Source organism: Anas platyrhynchos, chromosome 2 (assembly GCF_047663525.1).
Source record: "Anas platyrhynchos isolate ZD024472 breed Pekin duck chromosome 2, IASCAAS_PekinDuck_T2T, whole genome shotgun sequence".
Lineage (NCBI taxonomy): Eukaryota > Metazoa > Chordata > Aves > Anseriformes > Anatidae > Anas > Anas platyrhynchos.
Window position 1 is genome coordinate 10170452 of NC_092588.1, and position 18254 is coordinate 10188705.

The 18254-nt window shown below is 48.2% G+C and overlaps 1 long non-coding RNA gene across 1 annotated transcript; it reads right to left on the reverse strand.

The window, feature by feature from the left end:
• Window positions 1-3000: 3000 nt before the first annotated feature.
• On the reverse strand, window positions 3001-17236 carry LOC140001811 (uncharacterized). The gene is made up of 2 exons (XR_011807340.1): window positions 10748-17236; window positions 3001-3521 (listed from the first exon to the last, which is right to left on the reverse strand). It is a non-coding gene; the product is annotated as an uncharacterized lncRNA (long non-coding RNA).
• Window positions 17237-18254: the final 1018 nt, after the last annotated feature.

Below are 18254 nucleotides of genomic sequence, written 5' to 3' on the forward strand. Positions count from 1 at the left end.
TAAAATAAAATAAAATAAAATAAAATAAAATAAAAACCACCCGGACTATATGATTCATAAATTCCAAAAGCAGAGAGAAACCAGTAAAATGATTTTGTCTGACCTCCTACCTAATAAAGACCACAGAATTTCATCCAGTGATTTCTGCCTGAAGCCCAGTAATTTGTGGTTCAAACAGAACATCTCGACCGGCCTACTGACCAGCTTTGATGTGAGGATGCCGAATGAGGTGCTAACCACTTCCCGTGCCGTAAAAAGCTGGCTCTTCTACAGGTTTTCAGCATCTCCTCATCACTGCGTAACTTGCCATAGCCTTCTTGAGGACACCAAAATTTTAGGTGGTTTTGCCCTCTCTACCAAAATTCTCAAATCATCAAAAAGAGGTAAAATGGGGATTCTGAAGCACAAAATATTGAGTAAGGACATGCCGAGAAAAAGAAGATACAGAATCTCAAAGTAACCTTTTTCAGCAGTTAAACGGACGAAACTTGCAGTAAGATGCAACTGAAGATTCACTCATTTTCCCACTCTAGGTAACACAGTGGAAAAGATATTTTGGTTAGGAACAGAAATTTTCCTAACATACACCTATCTGTCTGTGTGACTTACTAGGAAAACAAATTTACACATTTATTTGGTTATAAAAGTATTTTTTCTACCACTTGTAAAGTTTGCTATAGTTTCACAATGATAGAAAATTTCCACAGCAGAGACCTTGAATGGCCAGAGCAAAATCCACTTCAAAACCCTTTACTATAAGATAGGCTCAGTAAAAACGCAGCTCACTGCTAACTGCACCTTCCTACTTTTTGTTTCCAAATTTTTGTGGTTGGAAGCACTGATAAGATAAAGGAGACTCTTTTTTTTTTTTTTTTTTTTTTTTTTTTTTTTTTTAAGGAAACAAACGCAAAATGTCAAGAAGGTTGCAAGACCAGACCCCTCTCGGGGGAAAATATTTACACTGAGCGCCAAGCTAATAATACAAGTAATTCCTTGCGTCTTGTAAATCAGCATTTAGCATTTGATGACTACTCTGGCGGTGGAAGTTCCACCAGACACAGCCTGTCCCTGTAACACCAGCGGGTGTCCGAAGGAGGGAAGGGAGTTCAGGCACCGCTTCCTAATCTGACTCCTGCTCCTGCAAGGAGCCGTTCATCACTAAATAACCATATTCATGTTGAATAAAATCCAGCCAGATGGCTCATTCCAACAGTATCTCTTTCATTGCCACTTTCAAAGAGACACTTTCTCACCCTCCGCATCTCACCCTCTGCCTGCGCTCGCACTATGGCTAAACTTGGGCTGAAAAGCAAATTTCTGGGGTGGTCATCTTTGGGGTGATGGCTCAGCCTCTGCTGGGATGAGCCCTACTTTTTTCTACTCCGTTTCGTAGGGGTCAGCCCCATCTGCAGAGAAGGTAAAAGCTCAGCTCCAGCTCACAGAGGTGCTGCATTTAAGGAGTGTATTCGAGGCATGCTTTAAGGCACAGTCATATTGAGTGTGGTAACTCTTAAATCTGTTTAAATCCCATTTGTGTCAAAGTGTACAGGTGCAAGCCAACCTGATGCAGCCTGCCCAAAGCCAAAACACCTGAAACATTTCTCTGCTCACAGATCTGTGGACGTGAAGGCTGCTGTCACAGTGTAAAGGTGCTGCATGCCATATAACTGTACTGGCACTAACGGGATCCATACTGAACTACTGTTCAGTTGAAAAGGTATTGCTTCTGTACACAGAAAAAAGCCTACAACACACTGTCTGTCGAGGTTCTGGGTATTCAACTGTTACAGATCTGCTTTTAAATCAGCCGTCTCGAAGCAGTCATAATGGGCAAAAGTACTGCTGCGATCCCAACAGCAGCACAGACAAGGTGAAACTCCACCGCTGGCCTCACAGTTTCCACTACTATTACTGATTTTGTAACTCTCATTTATTTTTCACTCTTTAAGCTGCTAGCTTGTGACAAATATTTTGCACAAGAAAAAAGAAAAGAACCCCAAACTCCAGAGACTTCCTTGACAGGAACAGTCCTGGCATGTCTGGAATGTGCAGAACCACAAAAGAGCCATTTCTGTTCATATTGCTCCTTATGAAAACCTTTTTTAAGGAAGGCTCAGCACCCGCAGTTCCAGAGCCCCCTCAGGATTGTCTTTCGCTTTGAGATGTGACTTATCAGCCAAAGCCCAGGCGGGTTTGCCTATCTGACTGCTGTGTCCTTTGCTTTGAACTCCCGTACCGTTACAGGCACGATCGCCCAACTGGCCAAGCCATTTTCCTCTCCTCCTTTGTCCCCAGGTTCTGGGCAGATAAAAGCCACACCAGGCTTGCTGCCCTACCAATGCAATTTGACTGTTAATTTTACATGGAAGAAAAACCAAACAACAAAACCCACCGCCACACAGAACGATTATCACCATTACCCACACAAATTCCGGAGCAACCACAGTGTGATTCAACCAGACCTGGGCTGCCCTGTGTATCTCTGGACATGGACTGGAGAAGTTTCCAGTTGTGCAGTTGTGCAGTACTTCAGTGCTCTGACTTGTCCTTTTCTTTTTTACATTGTTTCTATGAATTTTTTTTTTTTTTCCCTTAATTTGCTGTAGCATCACACGCTGCTACTGGCAGCAGGGTGGGAGCCTGGTGTGAGTAGGACTCTGAGCAGCCCCTTGCACTTATGGGAACACCTATAGGGCTTTGCTGCACTGAGGTGAGCAACTCATGCTGCTGCATTAGTGAAGTGCTGAGCACCTCTTGAGGTGCTTCAGGAAGGTCAAATCCTACTCCTGTTTAAATTACTAGACAAACTCTTGATAGTTTCTTCTTATTTTCCACCTCTCTTTCCTTTCCTGAGCTTTCTGAGGGTTTCTGCACACACCTTCCCGGACAGAGCATCACTACAGGCACATAGCAATTTGTAGTGTGAGGTTCAGATCTAGCCTGAACACCACAAAGTACCAAAGCAATGCAGGGCAAAGACGAAACATGGGGATGGTCACCCACAGTTTCTAGCACTTTCTGCCTTTTATTCACACACGTTGACATGGAGCTATACAGAACACAAGAAGATGAGAAGTCTGGTGGGATAAACATTAAAGGCTGTAAGAAATAGCAAGAAAGTAAGTATCTTGGACAGAACTTAAAAAAAAAAAAAAAAGAAAGATGAAAAAATATAAGCAGGAATTCCCCAGTGGTCTGAGTTTATCTGTGCGATTGCTTTCAGGACTATTTTTTTTTTTTTTGTGGTACCACCTTGGTTTGTATGCAAAGCATCTCTGACTGGAAATATCAGCTGTCTTGGAAGAGAAAAAAAAAAAAAAAAGCACAAGAAGGATAAGGATTTTTCCTGTGAAAGGTGGGATGGCTTTTGGCACAGTATGACATGCCAGAAAGCCTCTCTCCTCGCTAAAGCAACTCCCAAGAGCACACTGCAGCTCCTCCTCACTCCCAACCCTTCCCTCCATCCCGAGGTCAGCAGTGCATGGTTCAGCTCCTCGGGAGAGCTTCCATAGTTAGAAAACCTGAAAACGAAAGAAAAACAAGCAGGTGAGTGTATTTGCATTCCAGATTCACAATTAACACAGCACCAAATTAGCTGGTAGGAAGCGGAAGAGTAAAAAGGAAAACCGCCAACTTTAAAATGCAAATCTTCACCCTACTACAATTGCAAGCCACAGCCAGGATTCCTATGGGTGAGGAAGGCACTAGCAAGAGCGCATTTTTTCACTACTTTTTCAATGTGGTCATTTCATGAACTTAACAGTGGCTTGTGATATGTGGTTTCATTCCTATCCCATATATAGTCATGTCTCATTTCCTGAAAAGAGCACTAACAGAAAGGCAGAAAACCTTCAGGATGATTGTACAGATCTGTCTTTCCTTTCTCCTTTTCGTCTAGATTTTTTTTTACCATGCTGTACTAAAACCCAGCAGTTTTTAAAATTAGTACAGTATAAAAAATGGATCTTTTCCCAGGGCTCCTGTATCTTAAAGAATATAGGTTGCCAGTGTCCTTTCAAGCCCTCACACACTGACTGTTGGCAGCACAAAATGAAACAGCAGTATATTCTGTTTTAACATGGTACACGTACAAAAATGCATACACTTTTTGTATAAATTGCTACCAGGAATGGCACTTCTTCCAGAGCAGTGAGCAGAGCAAGTGAGGTTTGTTCGATCATGCTTTGCATTTGTAGCACAGGACCTCAGCACTCCGTGACCATCACCAGTTGCAGCCCCACGGAAAGCACGGAGGCGAGTAAAAACTTGCTTTACAGATGAATAAGTGAGACAGTGGTAATTATAACACTGCACCTCTTTGCGTTTTTCCGCAGAACTCAGTTCATTGCTTTCTTTGCCAGGGTTTGATTCCTGTCCCTGGGGGAGCTTACAGCACTAGAAGACATTTTTGTCAAGCATGGCTTCTCCATGGCACACTTCCCTCCGAAACACTCAGGCTTTCCAGGTGTGATGATTAGTTCCTATTTAAGAGATCACCTAGGCAGAGCCCAGCATCCCAGCTGAGCAGCTCTACCAACCAATGTGCCATCGCTCCAAGGCTGGGACGAGACCTTAGAGGACAACAGGGACCTTAGGAGGGGACCTGGGGCCAACAGGGACAAGCTGCAGCAAAGACCTGGGCTGCAGGAGCAAAGCCAGTAGGTGAAGAGCTCTCAGTACTCATTAGACCACTTCTAGATACTGAATCTAGTTTTGCCCCCCTCAGAAGAAGCACATCAACCAACTAGAGTGAGTTCAGTAGAGAAGAACCATGCTGGCAAAGGTTTGGAGGCCTTGCCTGGAGAGGAGAGGCCAAGGGAGCTGGGCTTGGTGAGCCTGGGGAAGAGATGGCTTTAAGAGGTTCAGCAGCAACTTCCAGTGCTTTTGGGGAGGTCATTGAGAAGACAGTGTAAGGGTCTTCATAGTGTTGTCTGGCAGAAGAATGAGAGTCAATGGGCATTATTTTAAACAACAGAGGATTAGACTAGATGTCAGGAAAAAAAATTTTCATGTGACAACAGACAAAGAGTGTAGCTGGCTGCAGACTCCCAGTCCCTGGAGGTCTTCAACACTTAACTGAGTGAAGTCACAATCAACTTGGTCTCATCTCACAGCTGACCTTGCTCTAAGCAGGCTGGGCCTCCTGAGGCCCCTTCCAGCCTGAATTATCCTACAGTCCTATGATCCATCTTTGAAACGTCACCTGTGCAGACTTCGGAAGAAAGGATGGCAATCACTCAGTGCTCAAGTACCATGATATCACCCAAGCAAAACAGTCGAGAAAAACAATCGCATCTCAAGTCCATATAAGGCTCATCACGAAGACAGCCCAGACATGCTAGAGTGTGAATCAAAGGGCACGACAATTACTTCTTGTTCAACTTTTCCTCACCCTTTCTCTAGACCTAAACTCTAAGCTCTTCGGGACTGATAAGTTCCCTTCTTGAAGGCCCAAAAGGCATATCCTAAGCACCATAACCTATGTTGCCCTCTGGACATAATAAACCTTACTTCTGCCTCCAGTCTCACCATGACCCACACACAAACCGTCCATCTCTATTTGGAAGGGGCACTTTGGTGGTAGCCAAGGAACCTCTGCCCATGTCCCATTAGCAGGGCATGCAAGAGCAGTGTTGGAGGGCCATCACACCTCCTCCCTCCCCAATACACGCATGTATTTACAGAACTAACAGGATTTCCTAAGTCCAGCCTACAGAACCAAGTGTTAAAAGGCTCTCTGTAGTGCCCAAGGCTGAAACCTCTGTTCCACACAAATTAGATACCTCAAAAACACTTTCCTCTGCTCTGCAGGTTGGAATGCTCTGGTGTGGGATGATCAAGCTATGCCACCAGCATGGCCTTCCCCTGTCCTCTAGCCCCTGTGTTGTAAAAAGTGTTGGAGCAACACTTTGCTTCCAGTCAAAATAACGTACGTGGCGAAGACAGGAAATGTCACAACCAAAGGGACTGTACAGACAGAGATGCTGAGCTCTCACTTCCTAGAAGAATCCATACAAACAATGAGGCAACCTTCACAAGCGACGGGTGGGCAGGAGAGGAAGATGTGGAAGAGCAGAGGTTTGTCTGCTTGCCAGAGGTCACCCAGGGGGTCACTGGCAAGGCCACGCACCAACTTCTTCCCCTTTCTCCCAGTGTCTTGATGCTCCCTGACCTCTTCATGTCCCCTGTGTCAGGGGGTAAAGCTGCCCTAATTGCACATAACCACACTTGATGGAGATCAAAGCCTAACGGATGGTGGCTTCCTACCAGAAGTCAATCATGACCAAATAACATCTTTTAAATATGCAAAACTGCATCCACATTAAGAAACTGGTCCAACTTTGAAAATACACTTCCTAGTATGTTTTGAGATGTGGTCTATTCTCACAATGCCCTAGAGGACTCTAAGGGTTTATCCACATGTGGGTTTCTTATATTTGGAAGTGAGACCAGTAAGCATTTTTACACCTATCTGTTCATAGATTTTTATTTTTAGTACATGCAAGGGTATCAGATAACTCAGTTTCAACTTCTGCCGAAACTCCTGTGTAACCCAGGCTAGCTAATTTAAAGCAGTTTCCTATACATTGAGCCCCTGTAGCGACTTGTGCTGGCCTAAATTGCTGCAACTACACCCATATTGAGGTCTGTATAAATCAGCAAGAGAAACCACAGCTTTAGTCAAAATTAGGACCTTGGTACAGAAATAAGATTAAAACCCCTACCTACTCCTCCTCCTGGATAGGTGAGGTCTTGGAGCCAGACATGCCTTTGAAAACAGCTTCCCCCTCCTCCTTCCACCCTCCCATTCCTCCTTCCTTCAAGCAAGGTCTCAGGGCAATACTTTGCAGCCTTGTTTGATGGAGGAGAAGGATGCTTTCTGTCTGGGAAGCTGGGAAGACTGTGTCGGAACAGAGCAGACCCTGGGCATGCAATTACCCAGGCAGCAGCAACAATATGCTAATTCACTGGATCTCTCTGAAACGAAGCACAGTGCGAGTCCCTGGAAAAAGTGAAAAGGAGCCTGTTAAGGAAACTCTGTGAAGGCCTTGTGCACAGCAGCCCCTTGGAGTCCAGACAAGGACGGACTTTGCACAGCCATCGTTTTCAGAGTGCAATTAGCAGCCAGCACGCCTCCTCTTCCCGCTGCGGTGCATCCATGCCCGGCTGGCAGGAGCAAGGGGATTCTCCCTCGATGCTGACAGCTCCTGCTGTTGTCCTCCATGATGGTGGCACATCAGCAAATGACATTACACGCATCAAAAGAGGAAGGCTATGCAATGCAGAGGGTCAGGGCTCTGGCAGACAAAAGGTGCGAGGCACCAAATTTTGTGCTAAAAAGACTAAAGACCAGGGATCAGGATTTTTTTGTACTAAAAAAGACTAAAAACCACTTGTTTGAATGATGCTCGTTGGTCAAGTCCTCCTCTGTATTTTTATCATTTTGTCTAACATTTTCAAAGACTCCCGAGGAATCCAAGAGAGTATTACTCTGCTAAAGGAGTGATTTCTGTAGGCTGTGGATATCTGAGGAGGTTAAACCACTGCAAGCTGACACATCCTTATTTTAAAATACTACAGCCCCTGCAAGGGTTTCCTCATCCGTGGCAAACTCACCCTAGATGTATCATGGTCATAAGGCCATAATGATCTGCACCCTCTCACTGTGTCCAGAGCTTTCTCACACTTCCAGAAGTGCAGCATCCTTATTTGTGTGTTCAGCTGCCGTGGCATGCTCTGCACAAGGTTCACATCCTGAGCTCTGCCCCTCTGCTCAAGTGCCCAGAGCCCAAACCTCCTTAAGTAACTCCCATCCTGTAGACACAAATAACAATGCCAATAGAACAAGGAGAGGAGGAGAAAACTGAAATTGTCCTTTGGATACGTTACCACTGGAACTCAACATCCTCAGAAGGTCTGCACTGAACAACTACCTCCTGGTGCATCACCTTGCAGGCTTCTGACTTCTGAATAATTCTTCAAACACCAAACTAGAAATTACAGCCCCACAGCAGCATTGTGATGGGAGCAGTCTTCTGCTCCTAAATCAGAAGGGGGCCTTGCTGCAGGCAGGAAAACCTGCCTTCCCACTTCGGGGAAAAGGGGTCAAGAAAATCTCAACTACCTTGGTATGTGTGATGGACTGCCCACTTGTCCACTTGCATGCTCTCACAGTGCAGCTTTCAGATGACTCCATACCGTCTTGAGGAGCAGCAAACAACGATCTCCATCAAAGACAACCTGTTTCTGAACCTGTGTAGCCCCTTGTACAGAGCTTTCTTTTGAAATGCATGGATTAACTCTGCCAAGTGGAACAGTTGTACACCAAGTCCCTTTCTGCATAAGGATGCTGACCACTGATCTGATTATCTTGAGGTCAGCTGCACATCTGTGCCAACACACTTTTTAGGGAACTTAAAAATGGCTTTCATGCACACATACAAGTGTTACTCCAAGGAGCATGGGGCAACCAGTTTAACTGTGAGAATTTTATATGCAGCTCTTAGGTTGTACCAAAGCCCTGGGTTCCTGCAGGAACAGGATCTAACAGTAGCAGACAACTAGAGAGTTTAACAATGTGCTTACCACATGTTGGCATTTTTGTAGATTGTTTTTTGAGAACAAGACTAAGAGAAATCACAGTTTGCTCTTGTTTAGAAAATGTACCTATTTTGGATGGACGGACTTGTGGTCTCTAAGGAGAAGACAGGGAAAGCAGAGCACGCTTCTGTGAAACACTGAAAGGCAAGGCTGCCAGAAGCAAATTCTGCCAGTGTCTAGACTTGATCCCTGGGCTTTCACAGCGCTACTGGTGGCTCTCCGTGAACCAGAGCACTTCACTGCCCAGTGACATGTCTCAGACGAGGTATTTTCCTGAAAAGCACCGACAACACATTGTTAAAAGCTGGGGTTCAGACAAGCAGTAAAACAAGTCTGCTTCTGGTTTTTGAGTGTCTCACGCTGGGCTGAATATTCAATGCTTCCCATGTTTGCTCACTCACAGGTTATCTGGGCTGCACAATCAGCAAAACTCCTGCAAAAACACTCGCTGGGGCTCCGCTACCAGGCGGTCTGTAATTGAGCTGTTCTAGAGAAAAACAGAACTGTTATCGCACCTACGGCTGTCCCAATACAATTAGTCATACCCGATGGAGAGATACGAGTCCTCTCAGGGCTCTTACCATCTTGTCAACACATGAAGTCAGAATGAAAACATCCTAACTATCAACAACCAACCTGAAAGCTGAATCATGAATCCTGAAAGCAGCCTCAAAACTATGAAGAGATGTCCTCTGCAGAAGAAGACAGATGGTTTCCTTCTGCCTGTCATGTGTTTCTCCTTCCCATATAATTTCCTGATGTTGCTCAGTGAAATAACATTTCTTCCTTCACCTCCCGACTTGAGCAACCCTTCTCTGTACCAGCTGAGGGGCTTGCTGGGGTCAGGAGAAGCAGAAACCCTGCTCGGGGCAGAAAGAGAAAAAGGCCAGAGGTTCAGTGGTGGAAAACAATGTCCTGGTCGTCTCCTCTGCATGACCTCAGGAAAGTTCCCCAACACTGCTTTGTCTCATTTTCCCACTGAAATAGCAAGTTCCTCAGCCCACTGGGTGACTACCACTGGTATCTGTGATCTGTGTGCATTGCCATCCTGGGGTTAACATTAATAATGTGAAAATTAGAGGAGACTGCTGGTACGTCACCACCGTGTTTGGTCACATGGAGATCTACAGCACAACCTAGACAACAGTTTCATGCAGCGCTTTTATACCCTGGGACTTACAAATGACTCTCTTGGTTTCTTCTGGCTCCAAAGGTCTCGACAAACAGTCCCTACATGAAGACCACCAGGCTGGTGGCTCATGAGACACATGAGAGGACATTCTCTTCTCCACTTGGCAGACAGGTCCAATACCACTGGGCATTTTTTGGCACTGACACTATGAATGAAGATGACTACCAACCAAATGAAAGGAGTTCAGCTCATGGCTGGTGCCAGAGGCAGAAGATCTGGATGCGGTTCAGTCATTGAACTTCTCCAGCTTGGAGGTCACCTGGCCAGGAGGTACCGCCTGGATCTCATGGGGATCCTGTGGTCAGTATCTGCGGGGAGAACTCTGCACCTGGCAGGAGCCCATGCAGGAGTGCACCTTGGTGGGGCTGGCAGCAGAAACCCAGGGGTCCCTCTTCATGACCATCATGAAATTCATTTGGCAAACAATTCCTTTTTTTCAGAGGCCCCCTCCCCAGTGCTGGTAATTCTTTCTTGATGTGATTTGTACTACCAATTGCATGCAGCAATGGTAATTCTTTTGAGAATTTCTGTACTACCAATTGCATGCAGTGAGGTGCAAGAGGGAGCACTCCTGGCACAGCCAGGAGCTGCCGCGTGGTGTAACCACACGTCCACCTCATTCCTCAGCACTCAATCTCCCAGCCCCGCTAGCCCTGCTGAAATGGGTAATTCCAAGGCAAGTCCCTGCCAAAACCACACACCCGTGCACACCCCGAAGAGCAGAGGACAGACATCTAGAGCACAAAGCAACTGCCATAGGTTGCCATGGCAGTGCGCATGGGTGATTTTATCACCCTTATCAGCTGCAGCAGCATTTAGGCCTATTATCAGAGACTACCCGAGTACTTTCAGTGTGCAATAGGTGGGAGAAGCAGAAAATCAGCATCAGCCAGAAGCCAGCGGTCAGCACATGAAGCCAGAGCCCTCGCTCCCCACGGGGATGCAGACATTTACCCAGCCCCGTGCTTGTGCTGGAGTCCGCGGGTGACGCAGAGTGCCTCAGCAGCTCCCGGCACAGGAGGTGAGCGCAGCTCTTCACAGAGGGATGCACCCAGAGCAGGCAGACGAAAAGGAGGCCCGGCACTGGTGAGAGGAGGGCGCTTGTCGGCGCTCCCCGCGGAGCCGATGAAAGTAGGTCAATCTTTCTGCTTTGCTGAGCCTTTTGGCAGGCTGGTGCTGCGCTGCCGTCGCCGCTCGCAACCGATAATTTGTGCTGCGCAGCAGACATGTTCAGAAGTTAACGCATTCAATACATCTAATTAAATCAACCTTGGCATCCGTTCAAAACTCTTCTCACCGTTTTTTGTTTGTTTGTTTTTTTTTCCCCTTCTTTGTTGGTTGGTTGTTGTGCATGTTTTGGTTTTTGTTTGCTGCTCTTGGTGGCAGAGACACACAAGAGGAGATGAGGGAGGGTTGCTAAGGGGTGAGCTGCGTTTCATCTCTCGGCTGTTTCCCTGCTGCTCTCCCGTCATCGCAGAGATGCTTTGTCTTCCTCGCAGGAATGTGACAAGCCCACGTGGCATCTGTGCTTATGCCCCCTTCCTGCCCACCTTCCCCTGGACAAAGCGACTTTCTCTGTCTTCTCACAGGCTTTATAAACAGAGCCACACACCCACTGGTGAGCTTTTGGCTCTGCTGCTGACACTCACCACCCTGAACACATGCTTGGTGCCTTTGCTGCCCACCCTGTCCCCCTGCCCAGCACTGCTCCTCCCTGGGGACAGCCCTGGTCACATGCCTGGTTGCAGGACCAGCTCACATCATATGTATTACTTTTAAACTGGATTTTATTCCCCAGTTCAGGTCCTGTGAAGCACTGGAGCATGTGACAGAAGTGAGCAAGCCAAGGACATGGCTGGTGATGGGCAGCACACCAAAGGCCACCCTGCAGCACCTGGGCTGTGCTGGACACACTGAGGTGTGAGCAGCATCTTCCAGCACCTCCTGGAGCAAAGCCAGAAAGCACCAGGGAGCCACTAGGGGTGCCTCACCTGGCTGGAGTCTCCTCCAGCTGCTCTCCTGTGCAGCTCCTCTGTACACCAGGTCTGGGTTGTACAGTCTTGAGAAGAGGCAGCTCAGAGACCTTATTGCTCCTGAAAGGAAGCTGTGGGGAGCTGAGGGTCAGCCTCTTCTCACATGTAACCAGTGATAGGACCAGAGGGAATGGCCTCAAATTGTGCCAGGGGAGGTTCAGGGTGGAAATGAGGAGACATTTCTGCTCAGAAAGAGCAGTCAGGCACTGGGACGGGTTGCCCAGGGAGGTGGTGGAGTCACCGTCCTTGGGGGTGTTCAAGGAGAGGTTGGACATGGTGCTTGGTGACATTGGTGGTTGGGGGATGGTTGGAGTAGGTGATCTTGAAGGGCTTTTGCAACCTTAATGATTCTGTGATTCTGTGTGGGAATGAACGTGGATGGTCCTGCCTCTTCCACTAGCTCATCCCCATGCATGGCTGCAGGAGTTTAATGAAAGGCACTTGAATTGTCACAGAACACGCTTGTCATATCCCCTGATCCTGGCACCAAATCTTTTCCAAATCCTTCAGGTTTTCTTTGTCCTTCCTGGGCTGGGGAACCAGGACTAGAGAATATTCCAGGTGCCACCAGACTACGGCTATGTTTGAAACATTGTTTTTTCCTTAGTTTGTCATGAAAGACCTCTCTGGCACAGACAGAAGAGCATTACATCCAGATGACAGCACTCTGCACATCTGCAGCCTGTTCTCTGCTAGCACCTCGAAGACATCCTTGACCTCCCTGCTCGAAAAGCAGCTGTTTACCTTTCCCTATCTGTGCTATTTCCTCTTTTTTAACCCAACACCCCCCAGTAACGATTCCTAAAACCCTCAGGACAACCCTGGGCAGTTCTCCCTTCAGGCTTCCCAGTGCCTGGCAGGCTGTGTTGCTGCTGACACTGCCAGCAGAGGTGGGAGCATCTGAGGAGCACCACAGCAGCAGCAGTGGCTGGCAGGGAAGGGAGCTTTGTTCATGCAAAACCTCTTGATCATCCCTTTCTCAGCAATATGAAAGCAGCCTGAAAAGCACTTTGAACTCCTCTGGGATGAAAGGCGCCAGCGGAGTGTTGGATATCACTCACCCCTATGGCAGCGGATGTTACATGACTCTCTCAGCGAAGGCAGAAAGTCATTTCTCCGTGAGCAGGCTGCCCTCTCCTCATGTGATGATGATGATGCAGCACCAGGCTCGGGGCCATCATTCCCTTCTGCCCCCAATCCTTCTGCATGCATGCCTCAGGCTGCACACTGGTACAGGAATCAGGATCAGAGGGAAGACATGGGAGTGGAGGGCACCAATTTAGGGCAATTACCTTGGCTGCTGTGAATCAGCACGTCATCCCTGACACCACCACTGCCAGAGCCTTTCCCATGAGCTGATCCACTCTGTGAAAAATGCATTTATGTTTTTATCAATATTTCCTTAAAAACCACTGATCAAATAGGATCAGGCATGTATGTGCCATCCGCACGACACCAGCCTGTCCCAGCAGTGCTGGTGGCACTGGGTGCCACCAGAACACAGCCTTGGAGGTGCCAGTGGTGACCCCAAGACCTGAGAGAGGCCAAAAAGGCCCAGCACCACGTGGCACCGAGTTTCACACACAGGTGCCTTGCACGGCTGAATTAAGCTGTAACTGTCCTTTGCATGGCAAAGGATAGTGAGAGAATCTGGTGGTTTTAGCACCGGGGTTGATGGGGAGCTGCTGTGGCTTTAAAACTCAGAAAGAAATAGGAGATGGTTTGCTGAGGGGTATGAAAGTTCATGCAAGATCATCAGGGTTGTCAGAAAAGGTGGACAAACCTGCCATCACCTTCGGCACCGCCAGGCTCATTCAGCTGCTCTGTTGTTGAGACATCAGGCCGGTCACTGTGAAGCCTGACGAAAGGGTGACGAAGCCTTCTCTCAGGGTGACGAAAGAAACTCAAAGCTGCCTCTTGCACTGCCTAAAAATGTTCTCAGAGGAACAGGCATCAGCTCAGCATCTCCTCTGCACCCAGTTTTATCCTCCATGACCTCCTGGTGCAAGCAAGCCAAAAAAGGTAAACTAATTCTGATGGTTTTGCTCTTTTATACCAACTACATGCACAAGGGGCCGATCTGTAGGACAGGCAAACAAAGCATGCATCAGATAGGGAGTTCCACCATCATTTCAGCAGCTATTTCTCTTCCCTCCCTTTTCCCTTTGCCCAGTCCTAGCTGGAGATGGAAGAACATCTAAAAGTCCAAACTCCCCAGATCCTGTGCACTGTTTCTGCTCTTCTGGCTATACAACAAACACCAAACACCAGCCTGTCCTGGGGCTGCAATGAGCTTCACCATGCCCGCTACCAGCCCCACATGGCCTCTTCTCCCTTCCACGCTTTGGATCTGGGACTGCTCCTCGGTCCCCAAGCATGGCACCACATGCTCACCAGTGCCCACAGGGACCCAAGTAACTGCACAGAGCAGGACAGCCCACCAGCGATTCAGCCAGCCCAAGGAGAGCAGCGAGGACTGTTTCACACCACTGCTGTCGACGCCACCAACGTCTCTGCAGCCAGCGGGAGCCATGCGAGGCTGTGACAGGAAATCGGTCTTAATCACCGTCTCACTTTTCATTCCCCACTTCAGTTCTGCTATTAACAGCTGCCGAGAGCTGGCTCCACGCTTTCAGACGAGCAGCCGTTACGACACGGGGTTTAGCTTGAGCGTTTTCAAGCTGCAGCTCCAAAAGCAACAAAATTTTTTGAGGCTGGGGAAGAGAGTGGAGAAATCAGGGGATCAAGGCCATCTTTGCCCTTGGACAGATTTTCTGAGGCTCCCCCACAACAGCTTGGAAACAGCAGGAAACCCCAGGGTATTCATTAATTTGTCACTTCCCTGCTCTCCAGGAGAGCACCACTGCAGTGCTCAGAGGCAGGAGGGAGCAGACCGGGGGCCATTCGGAAGTCGCCCCATCTCTGCCACTTCCGACCCCAAATCTCAGCTGGCAGGTGCACATGAGGACAACACCAGCACTGCATGAACTTGCTGCCTCGGGCTGGTGCCTGCTCAGGACAGTAGTGCAGCAGGGTCTGAGGCAGATGTGTGTCCAGGTGCTTCCCCTCCTCCTTGCCCGTGATACATCTATAGACCTGTTGCGATACCGAGGCCACTGCAACTGCTTGGCCTCTGTGGCAGCCCAGTAAAATTCCCCTTGCACGGGGGAAGTCTGCTGCCACCATAACCCATGCAGATGGCAGAGCTGACTCCTGGACACCTGCATCAGGGACCATAAAAAATAAAAATAATAAAAAAAAAAGGGACAGTGGGTTCTGGGACCCAGAAAGGAGCATGGCCAGAGCTGGTTGCAAAACCATCCCTGCACACCAGAGCGGGATCACTCACAAGTGCCCATCAGCACCTTCAGCATGTTTTGAAACACATGAAGATGGAAAGGGGTGTTCATGGCCTCCCTGCAAGAACGGGAACTGGACAAGGAATTAAAGGTGCTCTCCTCCTTTTCCAGAGTCCGGCAGCAGAACCCTGTTCGTGCTCAGCTTGATGTTCAGGCTCTTGCTGGTGCTCCTGGCATGGAGCAGGCTTGGCAGTGCCTGGTCAGGAATGCAGAAATCCCCCTACCCGGCTGACACCAAGGGACATATTCACCCAAATAAACCAGGCAGCTCCCTGCCCCTTTCCCTGAGCTAGGGGGAACTGATGGTGTCTTTCCCCCCATCACTGCACACAATTATGCTTCCCTCCTCTTCACATGAGCAGGGGAGCTCATGACTTTGCTCAGGAAGAAACCTCACGGCACCCTCTCAATGTGCTCCTTCATTACAAGGAATATCCTGAAATCCACAGGGACCCTTCCATGGTGAGTGATTGTAGGCAACAAGCATTTCTATGTCATGGTGATAGCAGCACACCAAAACCTTGGACGGACTGTAAGGAGAGGGAGCAGAAATGAGCAGACACAATTCAGATGTACTGAGATCTGCTTCTCAACCTAGAGGACCACCAACCATGGAAGCCTTACCCACCAGCCATGGAAACCTTGAGCAGTCTCGGGAAAAGAGGATGGTACTTATCTTCTGCCTCTCCCAAGCAACATCCATCCTTAGAAGCCCCCCCATAATCCTTGTGCACACCCTGAAGACCTCCCTTTGCCTCCCCATCACCACCAAGTACCACAGCTGCAGTAGGCGCGCAGCCTGAAGGTGACACAGCCACTGACAAACTGCTGCTGATCCATAAGAGGTTTCCCTTCCCCAAGATGGGCTTGATCTGATGATCCTCTTCTCCAGAAATGGATGGAAATAAAGTTGTGCTGTAAGGGAGCCTCACAAAATTTGCTTTAAAAACACCCCCAAATAGCCCTCCACAGCCCATGGCATGAGTATTGCTGTAGCAGGTGTAGGACCAATCCCACCTATCCTACAGCCATCCAAAGCCTCTGTATCTAGTCTAAGCTAGCTGGCTGCAGGCACACCACATCTGATTAAACAAAGGTGGCTGCAAAATTGTGATCTGCATCTGAACAAGTCAGCATAGGCTCATTTCACATCTGTGGAAGAGTGCCAACATAGCCGGAAAAGCTGAGGGTGAAATCCATCTCATCAATCACCCGATCAATCACTCCTTAACCTCACTGAAAATGTTGATGAGGACTCCCTAGCAGCTCTCCAGAGCTGTGAGCTGATGGCAGCCTGAGCCCACCACCAGCCTCTTCTTAATCCAGTATTTTGTTTCAGTGCCTGGGGCAGTACCGTGCATCCAGCATGCTGAGATGTCACTGTCCTCACCCACCATGTTCCCAGAGGTTAATCCCCCATCCCCGCAGCAAGGGGAAGCAGAGTATACGTGCCATGTTTCAGCATCCCCTCTTCATGCTCCAGCTCTCCCAGTAAGCAAAGATAGCTTTGTGCTAATACAAAATGAAGAATAAGGTGCAAATGCCCCTGCCTCTGATGGTAGCAGCCTTGGGCAGCGCCCAAGGTTGGAAATGGGAGCAGAGACATCTCACAGCACTCCATGGAGATTCACTTTAGCCAGGGAAGGTTATCAGAGCATACAAGTAAGCACGGTCCATTCGGCATAGCTGTACTAGCACATTGCAGTAAAACACCCTGAGACTCCAAGAAAGAAGATGCTGCACGGACAGCTAATTTGCTCCTAATAGTGCGTTCACCACCGGCTGAAGTTAGAGACTGCAAGTGCTTCATGAGCCATTTGTAGTAACATTTGTAGGCATTACTGAGTAACTCGGGAACTTAATTATCTTTGGTAAAATGACCTGTGCAATTTAAAAACCTATTTGGACTCTCGGTGCCATGGGAGATTCAGACTCTGATCTAGCTGCACAGCTGTCAGGATCTGGAAGTTACCACACAAGTCATTCACACTGCTTGAATCGCCCTTTCTACCTACCCACCAAAACCACAGAAACACGCCCCGAAATCTACCTTCCCAAGCAGAGAGAGAGAAGCAAACCCCCCCCCCCCCCCTCCAGCAACCTCCTTATCCATCTCCTGCTTGAGCTTCCCAAACAAGACCAAGGGCACACATCCTCAACCGGGCTCAGCAAACTCTCAGCACACACATGCATCTGAGCATCTAGAGATGTAAAACACACATATATTTAGGGAAGTTATTACGCTTCTCGGAAACTTTGTGCAAGTGTATTATTTACGAGGCAGAGCAGCAGTTTTTAGAGCCCGTAGGCAGCTCAGAGCTTGAACCAAGAGGCACATGCATGAACTGACTTACTAATAATGGCCTGTGTGGCTGGAAAGCCCCTGTGTACCTCCCGGCCCCACACTGTGGCACAGCGACATGCCTGGGTGATCGATTTGAATACGCACAGTCAGGGGGGATGCACCAGATCCTGCCTCTGAGCTGCAATCCTCACCCCAGGGAGCACAAGGTGAGCAGGACAGGGGCTGCCACTTTCGTTTCTCTGCCCCAGAAGTATTTCCACTGAGCCCTGGTTAAAAGCATTCATCAGGGTGGATTTTTTTTTCTTTTTTTCACAGATTTTTTTAAGCACAGCATAGCAGGAGGACATGCCTACAGCAAAAGACCGTGCCAGTAAAACTCGCAGTGACTTAACCCTTGCTGGCAGATGACACACAATATCTGGGAGCAAAATTCCCATCCCTTCCACAAAGAGCAATGGCAGGTTATCACTCAGGACAATTTTGTCATGAGATCAGTCCAAGCCACGCGGATATCTGATACAGAGTCTACAGGGAGAAGGTCTTCTGGGCATTTTCTGCTTTACTGGCAAGGGACATAACTGACCCTGTGAGATAAGCTGTCATCCAGGGGCTTCTGCTACACCAGTTGTTCCCAGAGCCAGCTGCAAGGCTGTTTAATTCTGCTGCACATGCAGGACACAGCTCATTACTGCAGCATGCTTAAAAGCCTCAAGGATGAAAGTTTCCATAAAGGCCTCAGCAGAAAGCACCATTTAAAGTGGATC